General features: G+C 61.7%; 3 non-coding genes across 3 annotated transcripts in view; all 3 read right to left on the bottom strand.

Annotated features, from left to right (window-relative positions):
- The window catches only part of LOC149063314 (large subunit ribosomal RNA), a 4,199-nt gene extending 2,139 nt beyond the window's left edge, over positions 1 to 2,060 (bottom strand). Inside the window, exon 1 of the ribosomal RNA XR_016190006.1 lies at positions 1 to 2,060. This exon is cut by the window's left edge and continues 2,139 nt beyond it. This is a non-coding gene — a ribosomal RNA (large subunit ribosomal RNA).
- Positions 2,061 to 2,462: 402 nt separating this feature from the next.
- On the bottom strand, positions 2,463 to 2,620 carry LOC149063313 (5.8S ribosomal RNA). The gene has a single exon (XR_016190038.1). It is a non-coding gene; the product is annotated as a 5.8S ribosomal RNA (ribosomal RNA).
- A 212-nt stretch (positions 2,621 to 2,832) lies between these two features.
- On the bottom strand, positions 2,833 to 5,320 carry LOC149063312 (small subunit ribosomal RNA). The gene has a single exon (XR_016189988.1). It is a non-coding gene; the product is annotated as a small subunit ribosomal RNA (ribosomal RNA).
- Between the last annotated feature and the right edge of the window lie 4,680 nt (positions 5,321 to 10,000).

Below are 10,000 nucleotides of genomic sequence, written 5' to 3'. Positions count from 1 at the left end.
GCGTCCCTATCGCCCGGCTAGAGGATTCCAGGGACGTACAACGCTCACAGAGAAAAGAGAACTCTTCCCGGACCCCCCGGCGGCTTCTTCGAGTTCATTCCGGTCGCCCGGACGAGACAAAAGAGCCCCGAACACTAGGGAGCGGTTCCGCGTCGGGTTCCGGAATACGGACCGGATTCCCTCTCGCCCCATGGGCGATTCGAAAACGCCTTCGCCCGTGGTACGAGGATCTCTCCCCGGGCTTAGGATCGACTGACTCTTGGACAACGGCTGTTCACAAGAAACCCTTCTCCACGGCAGCCCCCGAGGGCCCCTCTCGAGTATTTGCTACTACCACCAAGATCTGCACCGACGGCGGCTCCAGGCGGTCTCGCGACCTGCCCTTCGACGCACACCGCCGCGCCATCCTACTCGTCGGGGCTTGCCGGGACCGGCCGCCGCGAGCGACGACCGGCCCCACTGTGCCGCCGACGGCCGAGTATAGGCACGACGCTCCAGCGCCATCCATTTTCAGAGCTAGTTGCTTCGGCAGGTGAGTTGTTACACACTCCTTAGCGGATTCCGACTTCCATGGCCACCGTCCTGCTGTCATCAGCAACCAACGCCTTTCATGGTCTCTGAATACGCGTCGATTTCGGCGCCTTAACTCGGCGTTCGGTTCATCCCGCAGCGCCAGTTCTGCTTACCAAAAATGGCCCACTAAGCGCCTAGGGTTCCGTCGCCGGCTTCGCACGCGGTTCACGCGGTGTACCAGGTAAAGCCGGCGATCTCACCCATTTATAGTTTGAGAATAGGTTGAGGTCGTTTCGGCCCCAATGTCCTCTAATCATTCGCTTTACCGTATGAGACATCCTCCGTGTTACGAGCGGGTTGTTACCGCGCCGTACAGCGCGGAGTCCCACCGGCGTCCGTACGCCCGCGAACGGGCGGGACACATCGGCGCCAGCTATCCTGAGGGAAACTTCGGATGGAACCAGCTACTAGATGGTTCGATTAGTCTTTCGCCCCTATACCCAGCTCAGACGATCGATTTGCACGTCAGAATCGCTGCGGACCTCCATCAGGGTTTCCCCTGACTTCATCCTGGCCAGGCATAGTTCACCATCTTTCGGGTACCAACGTGTGCGCTAAGGGTGCGCCCCCGGACGGCCGGAGCCGACCTGGCGGAGACGCCCCCGGACTGCGGACCAGCGCGACTTTGAACGCCGGTGGGTTCGGTCGCTAGGCCATCGTCCGCACCGTAAACGGTTCACTTTCATTGCGCCAAACGTGGTTTTTCGTGAGATCACCGTTGACTCGCGCACACGTTAGACTCCTTGGTCCGTGTTTCAAGACGGGTCGGAAAGTAGCCCGAAACTCGTCGCCGACCGACGGGACCCCGCCTGCGACGGGGCCGCGTCGACGGTTCATGCCGTCGGGCGAGCCGACCAGGAGCACCGGGGTTCGGCGCGAACGGTCACGCCGAGGCGCGACCGCCGCGACGAACCGCCACCCGGGCCCTTCGGCCGGCGCCCAACGAGTCGCGACGTCCGCTGACCGAGCGAAAGATCCGGCCGGCGGTGAGACCACCGACCGTGAATTCGCCCGGCGGGGACTCGCGGGCTCTGTCCGTTTACACCCGAACGGTTTCACGTTCTTATGAACTCTCTCTTCAAAGTTCTTTTCAACTTTCCCTCACGGTACTTGTCCACTATCGGTCTCGTGGCCGTATTTAGCCTTAGATGGAGTTTACCACCCGCTTCGGGCTGCACTCTCAAGCAACCCGACTCGAAGGCGCGGTCCGATCCCGGAACGCTGTGACGGCCTCTACTGGCCTGGCACCATCTGCGGGCCATGGCCCCGTTCAAGGGAGACTTGGACCGTCACGTGCGCCCCGGCAACGAGGCCGGCCCGTACGCCACAACTCCCATACGTGCCGCGACACAAAAGTGCGCGGCGGGATTCGGCGATGGGCTTTTCCCTGTTCGCTCGCCGCTACTGGGGGAATCACGGTTGTTTTCTTTTCCTCCGCTTATTAATATGCTTAAATCCGGCGGGTAGTCCCGCCTGATCTGAGGTCGGAACAAGTGTGTGGTACGTGTGGTGGTGGTAACTGGTGCGCGGGTCCGCGCTCCGTCCGCGCGGCGACGGTCCGCGTCCGCTTCTCGGTTGCCGGAGAGGTGGCGTCTCGAGGACGACTCTCAGCCGACCCGGCCGCGCTCTCGCGCGGCGGGCGGACGGGGACGTGCCGTTCGACGGCGCGAGAACCCGTGACTGTTTGCCGTCACAACTTGGGCGGACGACCGGGGGCAGCCGCGAGCGGTAGCCCGCGTTTTCCCCGGTCGAGCCGCCAAACTCGCGCGGGCGCGGCGTGCGGCCGACGGGCGCGCGGGCGCCGGTCCCCGTGAGGACCGGACGCGGCGCGCGCGCTCCGCCGGACGCCTGCCGTGCCGGCGCATCGGTCTGGCCGAGTATCCGGTATACGACCCTCAGACAGGCGTGGCCCGGGACCCGCGGGTCACCGAGGCCGCAATGTGCGTTCGACTGGTCGATGTTCGTATAACCTGCGGATTACACGACGACGCGCAGATAGCTGCGGTCTTCATCGATCCACGAGCCAAGTGATCCGCCGTTCGGGGTCGGGTGTTTGTTTTTTTTTTTTTTCGTTTACACAATCGTCTTCCGACGACGGTAACCATCTTTCGGTCGACTCTCGGTCGGGGGTCGCGGCGCGCGGGCGGTCGGCGGACGACAACCGTGCGCGGTTGTCGCGCGCGAGCGCACGCGGCCACGGGGTCGGATTAGGCGCGCGCGAGACCGGCAAGCGAGTCGCCGGCGCCGCGGGCCCGTCTCTAATGATCCTTCCGCAGGTTCACCTACGGAAACCTTGTTACGACTTTTACTTCCTCTAAACGGCCGAGTTCGGTCATCTTCCCGGTCGCGCGACGACCCAGCCCCCGAGGGGGCCGAATAACGCGCGTCCAGTCCGAAGACCTCACTGCGGTCGTTCAATCGGTAGTAGCGACGGGCGGTGTGTACAAAGGGCAGGGACGTAATCAACGCGAGCTGATGACTCGCGCTTACTGGGAATTCCTCGTTCACGTGGAAAAATTGCAAGCCACGATCCCTAAGCACGAAGGAGGTTCAGCGGGTTACCCGGAAGCCTGTCGGCCCAGGAATGTTAACACACGCTGATTCCTTCAGTGTAGCGCGCGTGCGGCCCAGAACATCTAAGGGCATCACAGACCTGTTATCGCTCAGTCTCGTGCGGCTATTTTCGTCCGCCGCCTGTCCCTCTAAGAAGAGTTTAAGCTCCTGGGAGCCGGCGGTAGCCCTAGTAACGTATCGTGATCCGCCGGCGACGGCCGCGAACGCGGCGCGCTTCACCGCGGAGCCCAGCGCACGACTGACGCACGGCGACCGGAGGTTGCCCCCCGACCCCCGCACGCCCGCCGCACGCCGGGACGCGGATGGCGCGGCCGCGCCCGACGACCGCCGTGGACGACGGGCGAACGCGTTCGGGGATACCGGGCCGAGCCGACGGGAACGCGAACGCAGACGGCCGAAACCGCCGGCGCCGCGCCCACGCCGACCCGGGTTTACCCGCCTAGTTAGCAGGACAGAGTCTCGTTCGTTATCGGAATTAACCAGACAGATCGCTCCACCAACTAAGAACGGCCATGCACCACCACCCACCGAATCAAGAAAGAGCTCTCAATCTGTCAATCTTTCCGGTGTCCGGGCCTGGTGAGGTTTCCCGTGTTGAGTCAAATTAAGCCGCAGGCTCCACTCCTGGTGGTGCCCTTCCGTCAATTCCTTTAAGTTTCAACTTTGCAATCATACTTCCCCCGGAACCGAAAAGCTTCGGTTTCCCGGAAGCTGCCCGCCGGGTCGTTAATGAAACGCCGGCGGATCGCTAGCTGGCATCGTTTACAGTTAGAACTAGGGCGGTATCTGATCGCCTTCGAACCTCTAACTTTCGTTCTTGATCATACGAGAACGTACTTGGCAAATGCTTTCGCGTCAGTTCGTCTCGAGACGATCCAAGAATTTCACCTCTAACGTCTCGGTACGAATGCCCCCGCCCGTCTCTGTTGATCATTACCTCCGGTCCCGAAAACCGGCCCGGCGGGACGCGCGGGCGACTGGCGCCCGCGGCCCGGCGGCCCGCGCACGGAAACGCCCCGGAGGGCGGTTTCGCGCGCCCGCGAAGGGCGGAGATGCGCGGGACCGAGGTCTTGTTCCATTATTCCATGCGACCAGTATTCAGGGCCTTTTGACGAGACGGCCGTGAAGCCGCCCCGCCAGATTTGAGCCTGCTTTGAGCACTCTAATTTGTTCAAAGTAAACGTGTCGGCCCGCCGACGGCACTCGGTGAAGAGCACCGCGCAGCAAGATTGGAGTAGGCGGCCGCCGTCGTCGAACCCCGACGGCCGCGCGACGCGTGGCCGCGCGGCGCGCCGGGAGCACGAGACACGTGTCCGCCTGCCGACAATACGTCCGGCCGACGTGCCGGTAACTAACACCCCGAGACGGCTGACGAGCGCGACGGCGACCGCGCCGACGGGACACGTGGTCCCGCGGCACGGCCGGCCGCGACACGCCGGACCGCCAGGGTGGTCCGGCACCGCCCAGACACAGATCCGACTACGAGCTTTTTAACCGCAACAACTTTAATATACGCTATTGGAGCTGGAATTACCGCGGCTGCTGGCACCAGACTTGCCCTCCAATTGATCCTCGTTTAAAGGTTTTAAAGTGTTCTCATTCCGATTACGGGGCCTCGGATGAGTCCCGTATCGTTATTTTTCGTCACTACCTCCCCGTTCCGGGAGTGGGTAATTTGCGCGCCTGCTGCCTTCCTTGGATGTGGTAGCCGTTTCTCAGGCTCCCTCTCCGGAATCGAACCCTGATTCCCCGTTACCCGTTACCACCACGGTAGGCATGGAACCTACCGTCGACAGTTGATAAGGCAGACATTTGAAAGATGCGTCGCCGGTACGGAGACCGTGCGATCAGCTCGAAGTTATTCAGAGTCACCAGGTCTTTGCGCGGGCCGCGATCGGGACGCGCACGAAGCGCGCCGCGACGGGCCGGTTTTGATCTAATAAAAGCGTTCCTCCCGCGCGCGACGCCCGAGAGCGCCGCGACGGTCGGAACTCTGTCGGCATGTATTAGCTCTAGAATTACCACAGTTATCCAAGTAACTTGGGTACGATCTAAGGAACCACAACTGATTTAATGAGCCTTTCGCGGTTTCACCTTAATGCGGCTTGCACTGAGACATGCATGGCTTAATCTTTGAGACAAGCATATGACTACTGGCAGGATCAACCAGGGATCTCGGGTTTACTGCTACCGCGCCCCGCGACCGCCACGCGCGTGGCGGCCTGGGACGCGTGCGTCCGAGCGCCGGTCCGACGCCCCGCGGAAGGGGGCGGCGAGCCGACGCCGAGGGCGATCGCGTGGCCGGGACCGCTGTGGGTCACGGCCGCGCGACCGACCGCGGTTCAACAACAACAAAATGTGTGTGTGGTGTGGTCGGCACACGGAGTGCGACACGTTGACGAGACGGACCGGGTGACGGTCGACCGCCGGGTTCGGGTGACGGTGTGTGCACGGGTCCCCGGCGAGCGTACCGAGACCGGCTCTCGCCCGATTCGTAACGGCCCCCAGCCGAGATCGAGGGGGAAGCCGGGACGCGACGCGAAGTCCGCCGTCCCGTGGCTTCGCCCCGGCGACCGCCGGGCGCGGCGACGATGGCCGGCCGCGGCGGGAATGTTCTGGCGTCGAGTGTTCGTGACACGCGGAACGGTAACGGGAGTCGTCATCGGTGTGGATTGGCGCGCGCCGCGCAAACACCGGCTGGTGGACGCGCGGCGCCGGTTGAGTTTCGCCACTCGGATTGCGAGATGGGTCGGCGGCCGAAACGCGGACGCGTGTCACCTTCCGCCGGCTCTCACCGGACCGGCCACTCAACCGACGGTGTCCCGCGTACGTGGACGACCGTCAGTTGGCGGCGACCGGTGGGCGCCGCGAGGTGTACGCGCCGTCTTCGGCGTCGCCCGTGGCTTTGCTGTTGTGGTGTTCGTGATCGGCGGCCGGCCGTCGACTGCAACGCCGACGACCGAACCGCTCACAAATTTACAAAATCCCGGGTTTTTCCACCTTAATGGCGTAGCGTCGTTCGTGTAACAGTGGACGCGCGCCCGTGGACTACCGCAATCCGCGCCCGTATCGGTTCCCCCCACCCGAACACTAATACCCCCGCCACAATCGCATTTCGTCTAACCGACCACCCGTGACGTTGTTACAAGTCGTCGACCACCGTACGCACGCCGCTTGGCAGCACGGCACGAAAAAAAATGGCGGGACGCAAATCTAGCCGGCCGCCATGCGGTCCCGAGTAGCAGTCCGGCCGACCGCCTACGACACCGACCACCGGGCGCGCGGATTGGGACAGTGATAATACATTTCGTCTAACCGACCACCCGTAATGGCGTAGCGTCGCTCCTGCAACAGTGGACGCGCGCCCGTCAACTACCGCAATCGGCGCGCGTATCGGTTCCCCCCACCCGAACACTAATACCCCCGCCACAATCGCACAATCGAAAAATATTTAAAAATCGCATCACGTCCGTCGGACCTACTATTCCTGATAGTATTCGGTGCGCCCGACGAGATCACCTCTTTGGTTCGTCCACCGAAAACCGACCGTTAACGAGTTATTGGGTTTGGAAAAAATCGCGATCCAAAAACACCGGTTTCGAAACCCCGTGCAACGTCGACGTCCGGGCAGCCCGCATGCGACCTACCCCGGCTCGACGGACCACCGTGGACGGTCGACTGGAAAATAAAACGTGTTCATCGTAAACGACGTTAGGACGCGCGTAACAGTGCTACGTAATTTTTTTTCACCCGACCACCCGACATGAACAAATCTTCTCCCGTCCCACCGACCGCGGTCTACCCGGGCCACCCGAGCGCATTTCGTCTAACCGACCACCCGTGACGTTGTTACAAGTCGTCGACCACCGTACGCACCCGCGTAAATCGAACGCTGCACGCCGCGTGGCTGCACGGCACGAAAAAAAATGGCGCCGCCTGCGCGGGCGGGACGCAAATCGCGTCCCGCTAGCCGGCCGCTAGGCGGTCCCGAGTAGCAGTCCGGCCGACCGCCTACGACACCGACCACCGGGCGCGCGGATTGGGACAGTGATAATACATTTCGTCTAACCGACCACCCGTAATGGCGTAGCGTCGCTCGTGCAACAGTGGACGCGCGCCCGTCAACTACCGCAATCGGCGCGCGTATCGGTTCCCCCCACCCGAACACTAATACCCCCGCCACAATCGCACAATCGAAAAATATTTAAAAATCGCATCACGTCCGTCGGACCTACTATTCCTGATAGTATTCGGTGCGCCCGACGAGATCACCTCTTTGGTTCGTCCACCGAAAACCGACCGTTAACGAGTTATTGGGTTTGGAAAAAATCGCGATCCAAAAACACCGGTTTCGAAACCCCGTGCAACGTCGACGTCCGGGCAGCCCGCATGCGACCTACCCCGGCTCGACGGACCACCGTGGACGGTCGACTGGAAAATAAAACGTGTTCATCGTAAACGACGTTAGGACGCGCGTAACAGTGCTACGTAATTTTTTTTCACCCGACCACCCGACATGAACAAATCTTCTCCCGTCCCACCGACCGCGGTCTACCCGGGCCACCCGAGCGCATTTCGTCTAACCGACCACCCGTGACGTTGTTACAAGTCGTCGACCACCGTACGCACCCGCGTAAATCGAACGCTGCACGCCGCGTGGCTGCACGGCACGAAAAAAAATGGCGCCGCCTGCGCGGGCGGGACGCAAATCGCGTCCCGCTAGCCGGCCGCTAGGCGGTCCCGCGTAGCAGTGCGGCCGACCACCTACGACACCGACCACCGGGCGCGCGGATTGGGACAGTGATAATACATTTCGTCTAACCGACCACCCGTAATGGCGTAGCGTCGCTCGTGCAACAGTGGACGCGCGCCCGTGGACTACCGCAATCCGCGCCCGTATCGGTTCCCCCCACCCGAACACTAATACCCCCGCCACAATCGCATTTCGTCTAACCGACCACCCGTGACGTTGTTACAAGTCGTCGACCACCGTACGCACGCCGCTTGGCGGCACGGCACGAAAAAAAATGGCGCCGCCATGCGGTCCCGAGTAGCAGTGCGGCAGACCACCTACGGCACCGACCACCGGGCGCGCGGATTGGGACAGTGATAATACATTTCGTCTAACCGACCACCCGTAATGGCGTAGCGTCGCTCGTGCAACAGTGGACGCGCGCCCGTCAACTACCGCAATCGGCGCGCGTATCGGTTCCCCCCACCCGAACACTAATACCCCCGCCGCAATCGCACAATCGAAAAATATTTAAAAATCGCATCACGTCCGTCGGACCTACTATTCCTGATAGTATTCGGTGCGCCCGACGAGATCACCTCTTTGGTTCGTCCACCGAAAACCGACCGTTAACGAGTTATTGGGTTTGGAAAAAATCGCGATCCAAAAACACCGGTTTCGAGACCCCGTGCAACGTCGACGTCCGGGCAGCCCGCATGCGACCTACCCCGGCTCGACGGACCACCGTGGACGGTCGACTGGAAAATAAAACGTGTTCATCGTAAACGACGTTAGGACGCGCGTAACAGTGCTACGTAATTTTTTTTCACCCGACCACCCGACATGAACAAATCTTCTCCCGTCCCACCGACCGCGGTCTACCCGGGCCACCCGAGCGCATTTCGTCTAACCGACCACCCGTGACGTTGTTACAAGTCGTCGACCACCGTACGCACCCGCGTAAATCGAACGCTGCACGCCGCGTGGCTGCACGGCACGAAAAAAAATGGCGCCGCCTGCGCGGGCGGGACGCAAATCGCGTCCCGCTAGCCGGCCGCTAGGCGGTCCCGCGTAGCAGTGCGGCCGACCACCTACGACACCGACCACCGGGCGCGCGGATTGGGACAGTGATAATACATTTCGTCTAACCGACCACCCGTAATGGCGTAGCGTCGCTCGTGCAACAGTGGACGCGCGCCCGTGGACTACCGCAATCCGCGCCCGTATCGGTTCCCCCCACCCGAACACTAATACCCCCGCCACAATCGCATTTCGTCTAACCGACCACCCGTGACGTTGTTACAAGTCGTCGACCACCGTACGCACGCCGCTTGGCGGCACGGCACGAAAAAAAATGGCGCCGCCATGCGGTCCCGAGTAGCAGTGCGGCAGACCACCTACGGCACCGACCACCGGGCGCGCGGATTGGGACAGTGATAATACATTTCGTCTAACCGACCACCCGTAATGGCGTAGCGTCGCTCGTGCAACAGTGGACGCGCGCCCGTCAACTACCGCAATCGGCGCGCGTATCGGTTCCCCCCACCCGAACACTAATACCCCCGCCGCAATCGCACAATCGAAAAATATTTAAAAATCGCATCACGTCCGTCGGACCTACTATTCCTGATAGTATTCGGTGCGCCCGACGAGATCACCTCTTTGGTTCGTCCACCGAAAACCGACCGTTAACGAGTTATTGGGTTTGGAAAAAATCGCGATCCAAAAACTCCGGTTTCGAAACCCCGTGCAACGTCGACGTCCGGGCTGCCCGCATGCGACCTACCCCGGCTCGACGGACCACCGTGGACGGTCGACTGGAAAATAATACGTGTTCATCTTAAACGACGTTAGGACGCGCGTAACAGTGCTACGTAATTTTTTTTCACCCGACCACCCGACATGAACAAATCTTCTCCCGTCCCACCGACCGCGGTCTACCCGGGCAACCCCGAGCGCATTTCGTCTAACCGACCACCCGTGACGTTGTTGCAAGTCGTCGACCACCGTACGCACCCGCGTAAATCGAACGCTGCACGCCGCGTGGCTGCACGGCACGAAAAAAAATGGCGCCGCCTGCGCGGGCGGGACGCAAATCGCGTCCCGCTAGCCGGCCGCCAG

The sequence above is a fragment of the Diuraphis noxia genome, unplaced genomic scaffold (assembly GCF_037042655.1).
Source record: "Diuraphis noxia isolate RWA-SAM2 unplaced genomic scaffold, SU_Dnox_SAM2 contig0001, whole genome shotgun sequence".
NCBI classification, from domain to species: Eukaryota; Metazoa; Arthropoda; class Insecta; order Hemiptera; family Aphididae; genus Diuraphis; species Diuraphis noxia.
Note: the sequence above shows the minus strand (reverse complement) of the source record. Positions and strands in the feature narration are given on the sequence as shown.